Source organism: Rana temporaria, chromosome 7 (genome assembly GCF_905171775.1).
Source record: "Rana temporaria chromosome 7, aRanTem1.1, whole genome shotgun sequence".
Lineage (NCBI taxonomy): Eukaryota > Metazoa > Chordata > Amphibia > Anura > Ranidae > Rana > Rana temporaria.
In genome coordinates, this window is record NC_053495.1 from 166,609,821 (window position 1) to 166,629,134 (window position 19,314).

General features: G+C 42.7%; 1 protein-coding gene across 4 annotated transcripts in view; it reads left to right on the top strand.

Moving 5' to 3' along the window:
• COP1 (COP1 E3 ubiquitin ligase) overlaps positions 1-19,314 on the top strand; it is a 277,841-nt gene that overhangs the window by 157,900 nt on the left and 100,627 nt on the right. The gene's annotated exons all lie outside the window — the stretch shown is intronic.

Consider the following 19,314-nt stretch of genomic DNA (forward strand, 5'->3'; position numbering starts at 1 on the left):
TTTGTTATATTTTTTTTTTTCTAATGGAACTAATTCCAATGTAGACCAATTAATTTGTATTTTACTATATTTGTTTTTAGCTCTGTTGATTAGAAATCTTAGTAAGTGTGCATCATGCTCATGGAAGTTCAATGATACAAGTATGCCTTTAATGATTTCACTAGATTAATATGTGACTGACATTTACGGCTAAATGCACCTTCTCTTTGCGGGTCTACCGCCACTCCTCCCCTCCAGTGCTGGTTTCTATGGGGGCACTCATGCGGGTTCACTCCTGAGCTTTGATGTCTGCATTTATAGACCTAGGCAGCAGGAATTGGTTCTGCCTCTGCTCCCTGGCAAAGCCTGCGAGACCTGGAAGTGAGGAGTGAGAAGAGCTGCAGACGTGCACAGCACTGGTTTGCTTGAGGAGTCAGGAAAGTAAAAACTGTGGGGGGTGGTGGGGCGCAAAGTAAAAACAGCTGTTTTTTTTTATTTATCCTAATGCATTCTATCTGTGCAGCAGCCCCCCTAATACTTACCTAAGCCCTCCCTCTATCCAGAGAAATCTAAGAGTCCCTCGGCTGTAATGGACTCTCCCTCTTGATTGGTTGAGACACAGCGGACACACCGCCAAATCCTGCTCTTGGGACACAGCAGTGGTTAAGATCAACTATAAAGTCCTTCTTGGATGGTTTATGGTGCCTGTTAGATTGGCCTGCGTCAGCACTGATGTTGACCTGACCTGTTTTCACGGATGATCGGACATGGGCACGTTCCTTCATGCTTGGTGTTCCTGTTCCTGTGGCTACAGGTGTAAGATATCTTAAGAATACTGTAAAAATCCATATCTGTGCAACTGCAAGAAGTACTTCTTAATGGAAAGCATGACAGAATCACTAAACAATTTACTCATGTCCTGAATGCGGCATAACAAACAGTTGTGGTAACTTGGCTAACTGACATCTTATCTATATCTGAAGTTAAATCTCACATGTAACGGGTGTTAATAAAAACTCATGGCCAAATTAAATAGTACTGTATCTAAATGTAATCAAGTTTGGGAACTATGGGTCATCCATTTCCTCCCAAGGGATTTCAACTGTCTCCTCCTAGAAATTTGATGTGTGGCAAGATTTTTAACCTAATAGTGCAGGGATATGCAAATAGCGGACCTCCAGCTGTTTCAAAACTACAAGTCCCATCATGCTTCTGCCTCTGGGTGTCATGCTTGTGGCTCTCAGAGTCTTGCTATGCCTCATGGGAATTGTAGTTCTGCAACAGCTGGAGGTCTGCTAATTGCATATCCCTGTAATAGTGGATTGCGAACCCCCATGGTCACCTTCCCTTCTCTTCCCCCACTCCTTCAGCCTGCTTTCATTCTCCAATCCTTACCACTTTCTGGCATTCTTAAAATCTATGTTCATCCTCCTCTTAGCTTTCGGTTTTTGACTTATTACGATTTGTCTTTTCACACTATTTCTGTAATTAGGAATGCATCTAATAACAATCTGTTATTTACGATCATTCATGTCATAAGGCTGACGTTCCTTCTATGGATTTTTATACTTGATCGATGTGCACTCCAATAATTGATGTAACATATTAAGGTATTCTCTGGATATCTCTTGAAGTGCCTTACTGTATGTCGTTGCACTTTAAATAGATGAAAAGATTAAACAAGAATAAATATTTGGGTTTAATGACATATTAGGCTTCATATGCACACAGCCTCCTTTGGCCGCCAGAAAACGTGAAATGCTGCAAAATCACGCCGCAGACAAAACGTTCCTATCCTGAAGACAATTCTTCTTTGTTCAGGAGAGGAAGGTTGAACCTCCCCTAACCTCAGCAGCTTCTAAACGATCATAAAAGCCTATGTGTACATAAAGACATAGGGCAAGATTCAGGTACAAATGCGGCGGCGTAACGTATCGTCTTTACGTTACACCGCCGCAAGTTTTTCTCGTAAGTGCTTGATCCACAAAGCACTTGAGTATAAACTTGCGGTGGAGTAACGTAAAGACGTCCGGCGCAAGCCGGCCTAATTCAAATGGGGTGTGTACCATCTAAATTAGGCGTGCTCCCGCGCCGAACGTTCTGCGCATGCTCCGTTGGTAACTTTCCCGACGTGCTTTGCGCAAAATTACGGCGCCCCGATGTGTTTGTGAATGGCGACGTGCGTAACGTACTTACGCCGGAAAAAAAAAATTTAAATTCGACGCGGGAACGACGGCCATACTTTAACATGGCTGGTGTAAAGTTAAGACATGAAAAAGATTGCTTAACTTTCCACTTAAAGTGGAATTAAACCCTCCAATTGTTTACAGCCAAGGAAGCTGCTTCCGTTTGCTCTGCAACTGCCATGGTGTTGCATATGTGATCAGTTTTTACACTGGCCATTTAATGGTTTGGTTGAGGACACTAGAAAATTTGACAGCAATCCTGGCATTCCAGGAATGTATCTGTCTTTTGAAACCGTTAAATTAATGGGTTTAGTTTTGCTTTATGATTTACTGCTGGGGCTTTGGACTTCAACAAAATGTCAGCCTCCAGCAAGAAGAAACAAACCATGCTGGAGGCAATTTACAGCACATACTAATGTTGGTAAAATAATTAATAATGTGGAATGCATGTTCCTTGCTAAGAACATTTGTTAAGTTGTTCTGGGTAAAGTTCTGCTTTTAGCTGAGCCTTTTATTTGAGTGTATCTCTTACTGAAGTTTAGCTTGGTAGAATGTATTGCAGGGTCAGTTTAGTTAGTACTTGTGTATGTTTTTATGCCTGGTGACAGAAGGCTTCAGAGTAAGCTCAGGTTCATTATATTGACTTTGATCCACCTCTTTTCTGGCATTATCAGGAGTTAAGTTATCAAAAGGGCAAAAAGTAGCAAAGATATATTCCTGCGATAGATCGCTAAAGCAACGTATAATTTGTCCTGGATCAAGAAATACCAATTCACTTTGACAGGTCCTCTTACAGTAAAGTCAAAGATGTTGGCAGTTATACAGAGGCAAAAGCTGCTTGATCAGTAAATCTAGAGCTAAAGCAGTTGAAGTTATATATTCAGCTTTTAGAAAATCTATATTTCAATGGATGGACCATTGCTTTTCTACACAGGTGAAATGTTATGTGAAAAACCTTAACAAGTCTACAGTTAAGGATCCAGAAAACAAATGTTGAAGTCTGATTGGTAGGTGTCATGTATAGTTCAGTGCAGCCCTCAAATTTTCCACCTACCTTCTCGCATTTTGCAAGTGTAAAATGATGGCTGGCGAGTGCGGGCTGCCTGGAAGCAGGAGTTGGGTTGCAAGTAACGCCAGAAGATGGGGTTGAATGGGAATCCTTCGCCCAGGAGAAGAGAGAGTGGAGGAAGAGAGAGGGCAGTTGGATCATCACAGGGGAAGAGAGCATGGAGGAAGAAGAGAGATGGCCGGATCATAGAGCGTGGATTGCCCACTGTAACAGCTTACATTCCAATTGCATCCGCTCGCAGTCACACACAGTTCCACTTTCTGACCCAGTGCCTGTGACAGACAGAACATGTCCACATCGTCACTGAACCGGCATTCTCTTCCCCCTGTGATGATCTGGCCACCCTCTCTCTTCCTCTACAAAGGTCACACTGCAATGATGGACACAGGTGAGGCTACAATGATGGGCACAAGTCATGCTGCAATGATGGGCACAGATAAAGCTGCAATGATGGGCACAGGTCACACTGCAATGATGAGCACAGATCAGCTGGTGGCGAGTAACCCTTAAGGCCTGGCTAGTAACTCAGGACTTGAAATTTTGAGCCCTGGTTCAGTGTCTTGTGACATTTAATAGATGCGTAATGGTTAGAAACGGATAAAGTTGTAAGGAGAGATTTTTCTCCTGGTCCTTTTTTTCCCCCTCAATCTTTACCTGTCCTAAAAAGCTGTTTTTTTTTTTTTTTTGTTTTTTTTTAATTGCTTCTGTCAAAGCGTTCATGGAAGGAAATGCCTTTGTCTGCAGGTTTAAATAATAAAGGCTCTGTTTGCTGAGCTGGTGACTTTTGACCCACTCTGTCTAGTGGAGTTCATTTTTCGGCCCAGGGTTTTATTTGCATGTGGAGTGAAAAGTCATTACTGCCAGTAGCGCATATTACAGCTGTTACGTTTCTACTTGAGAGGCATCTCTCCTGCTAGCATCTGCCATCCCGGCCTTGTCTGGCTAATCTGTTTTGATTGGTGAGACACAACTGTATTGGTCGCAATTACATCTCCATGGCAGCCTTTCCTCTTAGATCAACATCAGCACTTTCTGCCCGACAGGACTGTTCTGTTGGTCTGGTTGACATGTTTTACAAAGTCTTTTGGAAAGCTGTAGCAAGTGCCTTAAAAATGACAAAAGGCCACAGCCAGGTTAACTAAGGAGTGTTTTAGTTTAGGCAATCGGAAAGGTCCTGTGATCATATCCTTAAAGTCACAGATTTCTCTAGCTTTCTGGTATTTCCTGCCTGTCCCTGTTTAACTTAAGCCCCGGACCAAAATGCTGCCTAAAGACCCAAGGGGTTTTTACAGTTCGGGACTGCGTCGCTTTAACAGACAATTGCGCGGTCGTGCGACGTGGCTCCCAAACAAAATTGGCATCTTTTTTTCCCCACAAATAGAGCTTTCTTTTGGTGGTATTTGATCACCTCTGCGGTTTTTATTTTTTGCGCTTTAAACAAAAATAGAGCGACAATTTTGAAAAAAATGCAATATTTTTTACTTTTTGCTGTAATAAATATCCCCCAAAAACATATATAAAATGTTTTTTTTCCTCAGTTTAGGCCGGTACGTATTCTTCCACCTATTTTTGGTAAAAAAAATCGCAATAATCGTTTATCGGTTGGTTTGCGCAAAATTTATAGCGTTTACAAAATAGGGGATAGTTTTTTTGCATTTTTATTTATTATTTTCTCAAATCGCCTTTCAGGACAACCTTGGAGAGAGCGCAGCTCCGCCTCTTCTGTAGGAAACACCCACAGGCTTTAAATCCCTCCTCTTCCACCATGGCTTCAGTTATTGTGTTTCCTCCGCCATGGTGGAAGCATCAGGTTGGAGCCAGGGAGCTGCGTTCTCTCCAAGGCTGGAGACAGGCTTTTCCCTCATTATTTTGCCTTTTTTGTAAGGTGTAACTGAACCATCCCAGCTCCTCCACTGTACCTTTAAGGGGGGATGCTCCGGAGTCCTCTGGTCTCGCCTGCTCACGGGAGCTTTAGGATCCATAGGGGACGCTGCGTCTGGTGCCCGGAGTCCGCAGGTTTTGACCCCGGTGGTCGGGCAGGTACCGTTTTCTTTAACAAGAAACATGCCCTGCATGTCGGTTCCGGGTCCCGGTCTGGCGGGTGACGTCACGCCGGCGACGCGGCGTTTCCTGTGGAGGCGTGGCGCTCGTGGCTCCTGGCGCCTGGAACGCAGGGACTAGGGGGCGGGTTCTCTGACCGGCGCTTCCGTTTCCGGCTCCTATTGATGACGCGGAGCCCGGGAAACTCAAAAGCCCAGCGTTTTCCTCTACAGCTGTCTCTCTGCAATGGAGGAAAGAGTCACAGCGATGGCGGATGCAGGCGCCGTCAGCACCGGTCAGGCCCAGGTAAGAGGGGTACAATGGTGCCTTTATTCTTATCCTTATGGGCTTACTATTGTGTTTTGTTGTTTTCCTCCTCATGGGAGCCTGCTCTGCTCTGATGGAAGCTTATGCTGGGCCATCTAGCAGAAACACTGGTGGTTGCTATGTTTTATCTTTTTCTTAAAGGGGACATTTTTCACTCTGGTGGTGGTATTAGCACGGTGGTGGTTTCCCTTGCTTAGCCAATAGGGCTTTGATTTAAATCAGTTTAATTTCTCGTTACAGGAGAAAACTGCTAGTAAATCTAAACCAGCAAATCCACCAAGCCAAAGGAAATGTCCTTCCTGTAAAAACCCTTTGAGAGACTCTTGGCAGAAAGCAATGTGTAGATCATGTATTAAAGATCTAGTTGAAGAGGAATCTTCTCAACAAATTAAAGAATTATTTTCATCTGTCAAGGAACTCTCGGACTCACTTAGTTCAGTGAAATCCATGCTAGTGCAGAGTGCGGTCCATACTGAGCCCCAGCAACCACCAGCAAGCCCAAGAGCTTCCACCTCCAGGCCGGTAGTGGTGGACTCTGGGGATGAGGGGACAAGTACTCTTCCCTCACTTGTAGACTCTGAGGAAGAGGAAGAAGAGGATGCAGGCAGAACCTCTAAATATAAATTATCCCTGGAGGATGTGGATGAACTTTTAGGTGCAATCTACACTACCCTTGACATTCAGGAGGAAAGAGTACAACTATCAGTCCATGATAAAATGTACCAGGGTATGGATGACTCCAAACATAGAGTTTTTCCTGTCCATAAAGTGTTATCTGACACAGTTAAGAAAGAATGGAAAGACCCGGAAAAAGGTCCCTTCCTTCCTAAATCTCTTAAGAGAAGATTTCCCTTTGAAAACAAAGAAACTGAGGTTTGGAATAAGAAACCCAGAGTGGATGCTGCCTTTTCACAGGTTTCTAGAAGGACAGATCTGGCCTTTGAAGACATGGGGGTCTTGAAAGATGCGATGGACAAAAGAGCAGATGCTCTCCTTAAAAAAGCTTGGGACTCCGCATCCGCCAGCCTTAAACCAGCCATGGCTTCCACGGTGGTAGCAAGAAACCTGGAATGCTGGGTAGAGAAACTGAAGGGCCACATTGAAGCAGGCACCCATAGGAAAGACCTTTTAGACTCCTTTCCTCTAATCCTTAATGCAATTAAATACATGGCTGATGCATCAGCCGAATCAATTAAAATGGCAGCCAGATCCTCAGCACTTGTCAATTCAGCTAGGCGTGCAGTCTGGCTAAAAACGTGGTCAGGGGATACAGCCTCAAAGATTAAACTTTGTGGCATCCCTTTTTCAGGGGATTTTCTTTTTGGGCCAGACCTGGAAACAGTCTTAGATAGAACGGCCGATAAAAAGAAGGCTTTCCCAGCCAAGAAGAAACAGACGTTTAAAAAGAATTTTCGTGCTGTTCAACAACCCTACAAAAATAGAGAAGATGTCAACAAAAAACGTTGGATTCCTCAAAAGGGTAGGGGAAGAGGTGGGGTTCTCTTCAGATCTCCTCCAGATCAAAACCCTAAAGACAAATGACGTAACTACTCCAGTAGGGGGAAGACTGTCATCCTTTCTCCCTCAGTGGAGTCAAATATCCACAAGTCCTTTCGTGAAGAACATCATTTCACAAGGTTACAAACTGGAATTCTCGGAATGTCCGCCAAGCAGGTTTTACATTACAGCCCTTCCAAGAGACCAAGAAAAGGCTTCGGCCATGATGAACCTTTTACAGGATCTGATTCAACAAGAAGTCATTGTCCAGGTCCCGAAACAGCAGGAGGGTCGGGGGTTTTATTCCCATATATTTCTTGTAAAAAAACCTTCAGGCAAATACCGGTTGATTCTGAATCTAAAGATCCTGAACAGATCAATACGGTACAAACACTTCCGTATGGACACAATTTACTCCATCACAAAACTGTTGTCTCCAGGTTGCTTCATGGCATCCCTGGACCTAAGGGATGCCTATTTACATGTGCCAATAGCACCAGCCTCCCAAAAGTTCCTTCGCCTAGCCATCAATCTGAGAACATCAGTATGGCATCTCCAATTCAGGGCCCTACCATTTGGCCTGTCATCTTCCCCCAGAGTTTTCACAAAGATTATGGCGGAAGCCCTGGAGCCTCTAAAACTGAGGGGGATCTCGGTCGTGCCATACCTGGACGACCTATTATTCTTCGCAGATTCCAGGGATCAGCTTGTGACGAACCTCCAAACGTCAGACTCATCTCAAAAATCTAGGTTGGATTTTGAACTTAGAAAAATCGCATCTAGATCCCTCTCGGGAGATGAGGTTTCTGGGCTACACCCTAAACTCAGTAGTGCAAAAAGTGTTCCTGCCTCAGGAAAAGATAGACAAAATCTTTTCAGCAGTGGGTCAGATCCAGACGAACCTTTCAGTACCAGTCAGAACAGTTATGTCAGTTCTGGGCCTTCTTACAGCTACAATTCCGGCAGTCCAGTGGGCAAGACTGCATTCCAGACCACTTCAGAAAAACATCTTGCAGGTCTGGTCACACCAGGTGCCGTTCGAGAAGCGTTTCAGACTTTCTACGAAAGTGAAACGAGCACTATGGTGGTGGAGGGACCCCTCCAATCTAACGAAGGGTCTCCCATGGTTTTTTCCTCTGGACAAGCGTCTAACAACCGACGCAAGCTCCTGGGGTTGGGGAGCCCACCTGGAGGGTCAAACCGCTCAAGGCAAGTGGTCAAAAATAGAGGCAAGAAAATCGTCAAATTGGCGAGAATTGAAAGCCATTCATTTGGGTCTGATAGCTTTTCAACAGGAGGTCAAAGGACATCATGTACAGATTCTGTCAGACAATACGACAGCAGTGATCTATGTGTTAAAGCAAGGGGGAACCAGGAGCCAAGGGCTCATGGACTTAGCCAATCAACTTCTGTCATGGGCGGAAATAAATGTGGCCTCCCTATCGGCAGTCCACCTGAAGGGATCACAAAATCTCCTAGCAGATCTGCTAAGCAGAAAAAGAGTGGTGGAAGCAGAATGGAGTCTGAACCAGGAGGTGTTCGATATAATATCGGGGGAATGGGGACATCCCCAAGTGGACCTATTTTCAAGTCAACAAAATGCGAAGGTCCAGGAATTCTTTTCAATTCACAGAATGGATCAGGCAGTGGGGATAGATGCCCTGGCACACCCATGGAATTACCGGCTGTGTTACGCCTTTCCCCCTTTTCCACTAATCCCTCTGGTCCTAAGGAAATTCAGGGAGGAGAACACCAACTTGCTCCTGATCGCTCCTTTTTGGCCAAAAAGGCCTTGGTTTGCAACACTTTTGAACCTGGCCTCAAAACCTCCCTGGAGATTACCATACAGGAAGGATCTATTGACACAGGGCTCTGTGTGCCATCCGGAAGCAAGCAGGCTACATCTAACTGCTTGGTTTCTGAAGAAGACCTTCTAAAATCTAAAGGACTTTCTGATAAAGTAGTTAAAACTCTACTATCAAGTAGAAAAGAGGTAACTAGGTCCATCTACCTCAAGGTATGGAAGAAATTTAACTCTTGGTGTTCTTCCAAAAGTTTTGAAATCAAGAGTACTATTTCAGTTCTGGAATTTCTCCATGAAGGAATGGAGAAAGGTCTAGCCGCCAGCACCCTGAAAACACAGGTAGCGGCTCTCTCAGTTTATCTTGAAAGATCTTTATCCAAAGAAACTTTAATTTCTAGATTTTTTAGGGCTCTGGCTCGAAATAGACCGATAGCCCTCAAAGTTTTCCCTTGTTGGGACTTATCTATTGTTTTGCAAGGTCTCACGGGAGCTCCGTTTGAACCTTTACAGAGTGCATCGTTAAAAAGTTTAGTTCTCAAAACAATTTTTTTAGTTGCCATTACATCAGCAAGGAGAATCAGTGAGCTCCAAGCTCTAGCAATTAAGGAACCCTTCCTTAGAGTTTTGCCAGACCGAGTGGTCCTTCAAACGGATCCAGCCTTCCTACCGAAAGTGGCCTCAACTTTCCATCGGTCGCAAGAAATAATTCTACCAACATTTTCCTCAGTTCCGGCTAATGCAGGAGAAGAAGCTTTCCATACACTGGATGTAAGGAGATGTCTGTTACAGTTCCTTTCCGTCACCAAGGAGTTCAGGAAATCAAACGCTCTTTTTGTGGTATTCTCTGGTTCCCGTAAAGGGGAAAAAGCTTCTAAGAGTACGCTCGGTAGATGGCTTAGACAAGCAATTTCTGAAGCCTATCAAGCAAAAGGAGAAGTTCCTCCTTCTGGGATCGCTGCTCATTCTACAAGGTCAACCGCAGTTTCCTGGGCCGAAAGGGCCGGTGCTACGCCTGATCAGATCTGTAAGGCTGCCACTTGGTCCAGTTTCTCAACTTTTATTCGGCACTACAGGTTGGACTTGCTGTCGGCCGCAGATCAAGCCTTCGGCAGGAAGGTACTGCAGGCAGTAGTCCCACCCTAGGGTAAGTTACTTGGTTATCCTCTCCAAGGTTGTCCTGAAAGGCGATTTGAGAAAGGCCTAGTTAGACTTACCGGTGACGGTATTTCTAAGAGCCTTTCAGGACAACCGCTATTTCCCTCCCTAAATGTGTATAAAAAAGTAAAGTATGTATCTATCATGGTGTTGTGGTTCTCTGTGCTTTGTTTTCCAGTGCCGGAGGCCACACAATAACTGAAGCCATGGTGGAAGAGGAGGGATTTAAAGCCTGTGGGTGTTTCCTACAGAAGAGGCGGAGCTGCGCTCTCTCCAAGGTTGTCCTGAAAGGCTCTTAGAAATACCGTCACCGGTAAGTCTAACTAGGCCTTTTTTTTTTACTACTAATGGCGGCGATCAGCGATTTTTTTCGTGACTGTGACATTATGGCGGACACTTCGGACAATTTTGACACATTTTTGGGACAAAAATCATTTTCACAGCAAAAAATGCATTTAAATTGCATTGTTTATTGTGAAAATGACAGTTGCAGTTTGGGAGTTAACCACAGGGGGCGCTGTAGGAGTTGGGGATCACTGTATGTGTTTACTAGTGTAGGGGTGTGTGGCTGTAGGAATGACGTCATTGATCGTGTCTCCCCTATAAAGGGGATGACGCGATCGATGCGCCGACACAGTGAAGCACGGGGAAGCCGTGTTTACACACGGCTCTCCCCGTTCTTCAGCTCCAGGGAGCGATCGCGACGGAGCGGCTATAAACAAATAGCCGCGCCGTCGTCCCGGATCGCTCCCCGAGCGGACCCGACCTCCGCATGTACCGGGGGGGGTCCCGATCGGACCCCCCACCCACATCTAGCAGAGGACGTACAGGTACGTGATTGTGCCTGTCCGTGCCATTCTGCCGACGTAAATGTACATGAGGAGGTCGGGAAGTGGTTAAAGAGAAGCTAAACTCTGGTTCAAAATTTTTTTTTTTTTATTCACGTATGTATTAACTCAAAAAGTACCTTCGATTTGTTGTCCGCATTACCAAAAATCCAAATTTTTTTTTTGCGATTCAGCAGCAGTTGGCGGTGCAAACATGCCACAGTCGTCATGCTTCACGGCCACGCCAGGGATTAAGCCACCTGCCATGTTTGGTGGGCACTACCTTCCGTCAAACGTAACACATTCAAGGTAGTGAGGCATTTAGGGGGTTAAAACAGATGGTGAGTAAGCAATACATTGGGGGTTATTTACGAAAGGCCACTACACTGAAATTAGGCAAGCATGCTCCACTTGTATGACTGTCAGAAGCCCACCTTGAGAAATGCCATGTAGCTGTCATTGGAGTGCATTTAAACAGGAAGGTGTTGTAAAAAGGTTGCAGAAGATCGGCAGCACTAAAAGCGAAGAAGGAAAACATTATTTGTAAATAAAAATGATAAATGTAATGTAAAAAAATAGAAAAATAAATTGCATTCAGCAAGGCTTCTTTCACATTTGTGGTAAGCCTACCACCCTCTGAAAAGTGATCTATGGTGGCAGAAAGGCACTTGGCTTCCCCTTTACTTTTTTTTTTTTTTTGCTGAATGGCAATTTTGCATTGCGGGTACTCGGTGGGTATAGAACTCAATGGGTGAGTTTCACACTGTGCTGCCTATCAAACGCTACAACCTGAGTTACAAATGCCCCTGCCGCAGCATGTGTACAGCCCTGTCCAGCTGTATTGTTACAGTTCAGGTGGGTGGTAAACCACAGCTCAGACGCCTCTTTTTAACACCCCCCTCCCCTTTCCCTCCTTCCCATATCAGTTGTTTGTATTCTGTTTTTGAATTGATTAAAGCTTTCAGTACAACAATGCTCATATTGATGTATCACTGGAAATGCTTCTATTAACACCACTGTGATCATATTTAAATTATAAATAAAAGCTAACTTCTTTTTTTTTTCTTTTTTTTTTGGATAGAGTGGCGAGGGATTAGAACCCCTGTCATATTTTAATTACGCTCTGTGTCCTTATTAAAGGGGTTGTAAAGGTACAATTTTTTCCCCCTAAATAGCTTCCTTTACCTTAGTGCAGTCCTCCTTCACTTACCTCATCCTTTGATTTTGCTTTTAAATGTCTTTATTTCTTCTGAGAAATCCTCACTTCCTGTTCTTCTGTCTGTAACTCCACACAGTAATACAAGGCTTTCTCCCTGGTGTGGAGTGTCCTACTCGCCCCCTCCCTTGGACTACTGGAGAGTCAGGACGCTCTCTACGTTGCAGATAAAGAAAGGAGCTGTGTGTTAGTGGGCGTCCTGACTCTCCAGTAGTCCAACGGAGGGGGGCGAGCACGACACTCCACACCAGGGAGAAAGTTTTGCATTACTGTGTGGAGTTACAGACAGAAGAACAGGAAGTGAGGATTTCTCAGAAGAAATAAGGACATTTAAAAGCAAAATGGAAGGATGAGGTAAGTGAAGGAGGACTGCACTAAGGTAAAGGAAGCTATTTAGGAAAACAAATTGTACCTTTACAACCCCTTTAAGGAGATTCACCCTCTATTTCTCCTGTTGACTGTTATCGAAAGTGAAAGAAAATCCCAAATTTTAGGTTGTCCCCAGAAAAGTAATAGGGGGGAAATCTTCCAATGGGGACACTAGTTTAGGTGACCTGGGGGTCTCCAAGAGGTTCCCTTTAGTGTGTAGGAGTTTCCGATTACTTCCTGTTTTGGCTATGGGACAGGAAGTGAAGGTAAGTAATTCTCCAAAATGGGACAGAGATAGCAGAAATAAACCTTACAGGGGTTATAACCCTTCTTTTATCTAAAGTAAGAAAAAAAAAAAAAAAAGCTTTGCCTATAGCATTATTTTGTTATAATTGCTGAGGAATAAAAACATCCTCCCTGTGGCTCTAAAGTGTATGTCGGTGCAAAATAAAAATAAATAAATAAACATATTAGCTGGGAGGGCTAAATGCTCTCCTTGGGGTATGTAAGTGAACACCGGACAGCTGTAAATGCCTGGTATCAGCAGTTTTTTTTGCCCTTATTGATCAGATAGAACAAAAACATTTTTATTTCTGTATAGAATTGACCAAAAGGGAACAAATATTAGAATATTTCATAGATGGGTTTACCCTTTTTCTTTGTCATTGCTTTTTTAAATACATGTCCCCGTTGTCAAAATAAATCTACGTGATTTGAAAATGATATATGTGCAGTAGAAGATTATTTAGATGGGATTCTCTAAAAATTCTTGTGTACGCCTATAACTTTTGTTTTTATTTTAAAAACATTCAACATTCTTTGGCAAGAACTTCGGTCATTACTGTTAAAAAAAAACTAAAAAAGACTAGGATGTTGTCTCAACTGTCAAATACCCCAAGGGGCTTGAAGTCCATTAGTCATCCACATGACACAATTCTAGGCTCTATTTTGAAATGACACTATAAAACATTAAGCACATAATGACTTATTCATGGCATTTAATCAGCAGAAGCTATAAAATTGCAATATAAAATTTTACACTACTTGTAATAAACGTGAATCCAGAATTGCATAATTGTGTTGAAAGAATCTCACCGAAACCTGAACAAGTTTATAAAAGTTTTCGCTTTTCTAGACAATGACTGCTGACTGAATAAATTCTAAATCCTCTGTTCTCACCAGCGTCCGCTTTTATTACTGAGGTTCACTGAAATATCGCTGATGCCCAGTGTATAATGCCAATGCACGGTGGTGCAATGTTGACATGCAGACTAAGTTTGCACTTCTACATTCAGGGCTTTAGCTACAGTGCCCAAGAGTAGTCTTTGTGGAGGGTACAGAGCAAGGGGAGCTCACTTTCCTCTTCTTGACGATATAGCAGTATCTTGTAAACCATCATTGGTCAGTCACGGGTGGACCATCTCCACCAAGACTCCAAAGCACACAAATTCATTACAACTTTTGAAGAAAATTATAACAGTGTTGCATGACTCCGCAATTGTCATTCAAACTGTGACAGCACTGGAAGCTGAAAATTGCAGGAAGGTAGATAGTGATAGTAAAGCTGGAAATCGGCTTTAAAGGATAAGCCCACTTTTGTTAACATTTTACATATTCCACCTGTTTTAAGGGTGGAACATGTAACATCTCCCCAATGCTGAAGCCACTGCCCAATCCCCCCCCCCCCCCTCAAGTTTGATTCTTCCTGTGTGATTGTATCTGCTTGCCCATACGGAATGTACAGATACACTGACAGATCTGCATGTGCAAAGCTTTACAGGCTCCAAATTTCATTGATAAAAAAAAATGTAAACGTGAACTTATCCTTTAACCACTTAAGACCCGGACCATTAAGCAGCTAAAGGACCTTGCCCCTTTTTGCGATTCGGCACTGCGTCGCTTTAACTGACAATTGCGTGGTCGTGCGACGTGGTTCCCAAACAAAATTGGCGTCCTTTTTTTCCCCACAAATAGAGCTTTATTTTGGTGGTATTTGATCTTCTCTGCGGTTTTTATTTTTTGCGCTATCAACAAAAATAGAGCGACATTTTTGAAAAAAAGGCAATTTTTTCTTTTTGCTTTAATAACTGTCCCCAAAAATATATTAAAAAAAACATTTGTTTTTCCTCAGTTTAGGCCGATACGTATTCTTCTACCTATTTTCAGTAAAAAAAAAATCGCAGTAAGCGTTTAACGATTGGTTTGCGCAAAATATTATAGCGTTTACAAAATAGGGGATAGTTTTATGGCATTTTTATTAATTTTTTTTTTTTTTACTAGTAATGGCAGCAATTTTTTTTTTTTTGTGACTGCAAAATTATGGCGGACACATCGGCCAATTTTGACACATTTTTGGGACCATTGTCATTTTCACAGCAAAAAGTGCTATAAAAATGCATTGATTACTGTGAAAATGATAAAATTGCAGTTTAGGAGTTAACCACTAGGGGGGCGCTGTAGGGGTTATATGTGACCTCATATGTGTTTCTAACTGTAGGAGGGCGGGGCTGGACTTGACGTCATTGATCGTCTTTCACTATATCAGGGAGCAGACGATCAGTGACACTGCCACTGTGAAAAATGGGGAAGGTGTGTTTACACACAGCTCTCCCCGTTCTTCTGCTCCTGTGACCGATTGCGGGACACCGGCGACGATCGGTTCCCGTGGGCGTGCGCCCCACGGCTGGGCACTTAAAGGGAACATACTTGTATGTGCCTGTGCCCAGCTGTGCCATTCTGCGGACGTATATGTGCAGGAGGCGGTCCTTAAGTGGTTAAGAAACTAAACATGGGTCTCTCTGCTCAGCCTTTGTTTTTATGAAATAACTAATTGCAGTTCATAAAAAGGTTTGTAATAACTGCAGAAAATTAAAAGGTAGTTGCACAGTCTGTCTTCAGTAAGTAGTCACTTTATTCAGCGCAGTTGATGGTGAGCATTGCACACCAGCGTTTTATCACTAGGAGAAGCCTTGCACCAAACAGCAACTCTGTAGCTCAAGAAGAAAAAGCAGAAGAAAATAATCTGTGTTCTAGCTAGTACCAAACCTCTTAGTGTGATATGACCCTTACTTTTAATCATTTTGTTTCACACCTGCCTTAAAACAATGACAGCTGAATAGTGGTTGCAAAATTATTATTTTTTTACCAGCGCATTCAGGAGAAAAGCCTCTGGGCTGAACAAACGCACAGAAATGCGCACAAAAGATAGACATGTTTTAGGTATGTGAATGCATTGCATTCTAATATCCAGAGTAAATGAATATGCTGGCCAATAGAATGCATTAGCACGAAAACATGCATCCGTGTGTGTGCAATATGCAGCTTTTACCATGTTTTTTAGGTAGCTTTTCCCGTCAGGAAAGAAAGGCGCTGAGCAAACACTCGGTGCTCTTGAGGCCTTACTTTCTCTATTTGGACTAGTGACTATTACACAAAAAGTGATGGGAGATCCCAAATTTTACAGTCATCACCAGAACAAGAGGACCCCGGTTCCTGTTACAGCTGTCTACTGATTATTCTCCACACTTTGGAACGTTTCCTTTCACTTCCTGTAGCATCTCCAAGACAGGAAGTAAAGGGATGGCTCCCCAACCAGACAAAATAGTAAGAGAAATTAACCCTTCCCTACTCTATTCAACAAACAAAAACAAAAAAAAGATTTTTGATACCCAATACAATTTTAAAGTGTATAAACGTGAAAAACAAAAAAACAGGGTCTGTTTACAGCCATATTAAACACATTCTATAGAACAATCAAATATAAAATAATTATACAAGCTTTATTTGAGTAAATTGCTATTGCATTAGTAAAAACAGAAAGCTGCTGCAAACATGATTTCACACCAAAATTACATCAGTAGGTGCTGAGATAGTATTCCACAATGCCTGCTCATTCAGTAGTCTCTTGGACCAATCAAACAGGAATCGCCCAACGCTTTTCAGAAATGAATTTCTTTCTTCAGGGATGTAACATATGCAGAAATAACATCACTAGTGTGGTGGAGCAGCAACTATTAAAACACAGCCATCAAAACAAAAATTGAAGGTTGAACATCCACAATGCCTCCAGGAGGTCATAGCCAACACTCATGGGTCACGCAGAGGGCCGCCCGAATTGATCCTCACTGTGGATCCCAAACCAGTCAACTCGGTGGGGGGCAAAAGAATGCAACCAGACAAGATGGTAAAAAAATGTCATTTAAAAAAAAAAGTAACTCTTCCCTACGCTTTAAAAAAAAAAAAAAAAAAACACCTTTTTGATACCCAGTATAATTTACAATATAATTGGTTAGTAATGACCATAGCAAAAATGTTTAGTCTGAGGTTTTATTGTGCTATATTTTGTGGATGATCAATGTGTATGAGCATCAAAGACTTGAACGCTGCTAGCAATGTATAAATTGAAGCCACACTTTGTAGATGTCAAATGAATAAGCCCAGTTGGTGTGAAATCTGTCAAAGGGGCATGGCTTAGGGTGCCGACTGTGTTGGAAGCCCATTACATTGAATTAATCCTCTGGTGTGACATCTACAGAGTACGGCTTCATTTTCTACATTGCTATCAGGCTAAGTGAAACAAGTTTTTAGGGACCAGCACCTGGTGTAGTGAAGGACCCGAGGATTGTGCACAGAGCTTGGAGCTGTGCAGTTTTTGTTTAAATTCGATCAGTCAATTGGTTAGTGTAATGTTTACTATCTTTACTCACTCCAAACACTCCACATGGTTACTCTGCCCACTCCATAAAGTTACTCTGCCCAGTCCAACCTTTCCACAGTTACTCAAGCCACTCCACCCAGTTCCTCCGCCAACTCCAGTTGTAGACTACTGGTGGAGGCAAGAACACGTCACACAATTTCCCCAGAAATTTTATATTTTCTAGCTTTGAATGTTCTTGCTAAGCTCCGCTAATTTCAAACACTTTTCAAACATGCATCCTTCCATCTCTTTGTGTAGAGACATAGTTGGAAGTGATGTGAATAACACATTAAAAATAGGGCCTATTAACCATTTATTTGGCCTTGTATTGTCTCTGCATTCTACATATTTAACAGTCCTGGTATAATAAAAACACGCCAACTATAATGGCAACACACACACTGAGAATAGTGTGACAGAGATTAATTGACGCTGCATTGCAGATATAAGAATGTCGTTCATGAGTTTAAACAGTGTGTTACCGTTATCTTTGTGAGATAAGCCATGACATCTAGTTGGGAGAGGCAAATTAATGCCACATACTGAATCACATTTACAATCTGCAATGAAACGGGATGCCCGGCTATTCAGGCTAATTTAGATTTTGGAAAGCTTGGAAGAAATCCTGCTGAAAATAATTTTCTGATTAATTGTCGGTGTCTCACTTTAGGTCTCTGATCCAAAGGGTAAATGCACAAATATTAGAGAAACCCAATATTTTTTCTCTAATCCATAGAAATAATGGAAGAGGCTGTAAAGCATCTTTGTCGCTGCCTCTCCTTAATGTACCTCCAGCAGCCCCAAGGATGCATCTAAGAGCCTAAAGATGTAAATCAAATACGTTAACATTTATTATTGCCGTGTACTTAAGTAGATGTATGATGCCGGCAAATACACAAGCAAAAATGTGTGTCTGCAAGTGCCAGCCTTCTCCAAGGGGTAATTATACATGCTTCATAATCACAAAGTCTCATACTTCACACAGTGCATAAATATTATAAAACGAGGAGTCCATTTGATTGTGCAAGATTTAATCAAATACAAAGTGCCTTGCAGTCTTAACCAATTTTTTTTTTATTGCCGACAAGTAAGCCGTAATGACTTATTGTTGTGTTTGAAATTGCAGTTTTATTTTAATGTAATAAAAGTCACACACACAAACTGCACATTTTTTCTGGTACAAGCTGAGAAAAACAGCATAGCAAATAGTGGTACATATATGTGCATGCCTCACTTGCAGCATAGTATTGAGAATTTTTTAATGCGCGTTAGCACAGTTAGAGTTTGCACCTGCTGTGTGATATTGGAAAATCTGTCATTAGTATTACAAGTGAATATGCTTACTGCAAAAAAGTTGTTGACAAATGTATGTGTCACTAACGCAAGTAATGCATACATTATATCATTTGGGCAAGTGTTAAGTCAGATTGATTGACAGATGCATTTGACTTGCAGTTGACCACCACCTGACCTGCTTCAAGCTGCTTTTGCATTCACATCGACTTATCCTAATTAGCCATAAAATTTTGATCACCCATATAATGATTAGATCTCCCTTTTTGTTGCCAAAACAGCCCAGATCCCTCGATGCATGACCTCTGAGAGTATGCTGTGGTATTGGGCACCAAGCTGTCAGTAGCAGATCCTTTAAGCCTCCTCCGGCTTGCCTTTTTCCCTTAGTGCATCCTGGTGCCATCTCATCTCCAGGTGAGACACATATGCACCAGCCCAATCCACATGATGTAAAAGACTTGATTCATCATGCTTGGCTACCTTCTTCCATTGCTCCACGGTTCAGTTCTGATGCTCTATTGCTCATTGTAGGCCCTTTTGGATGTGGACACAGATTGGCATGGGCACCCTGATCAGTGTGGCTGTGCAGCCCCATACACAACGAACTGCGATGCACTGTGTTTTGACACCTTTCTATTGGAACCGGCATTGACTTTGAGCTACAGTAGCTCTTCTATTGGATCGGACTACATGGACCAGCTTTCGCTCCCCATGTGCATCTATGAACCTTGGCTGCTCTTGGCCTTGTTTGTTTGTTTTTCTTCCTTGGGTCACTTTTGGTAGATCCTGACCACTGCAGACCAGAAACACTGCACAAGAGCTGCAGTTTTGGGAGTTGTTCTGACCCATTTGTCTA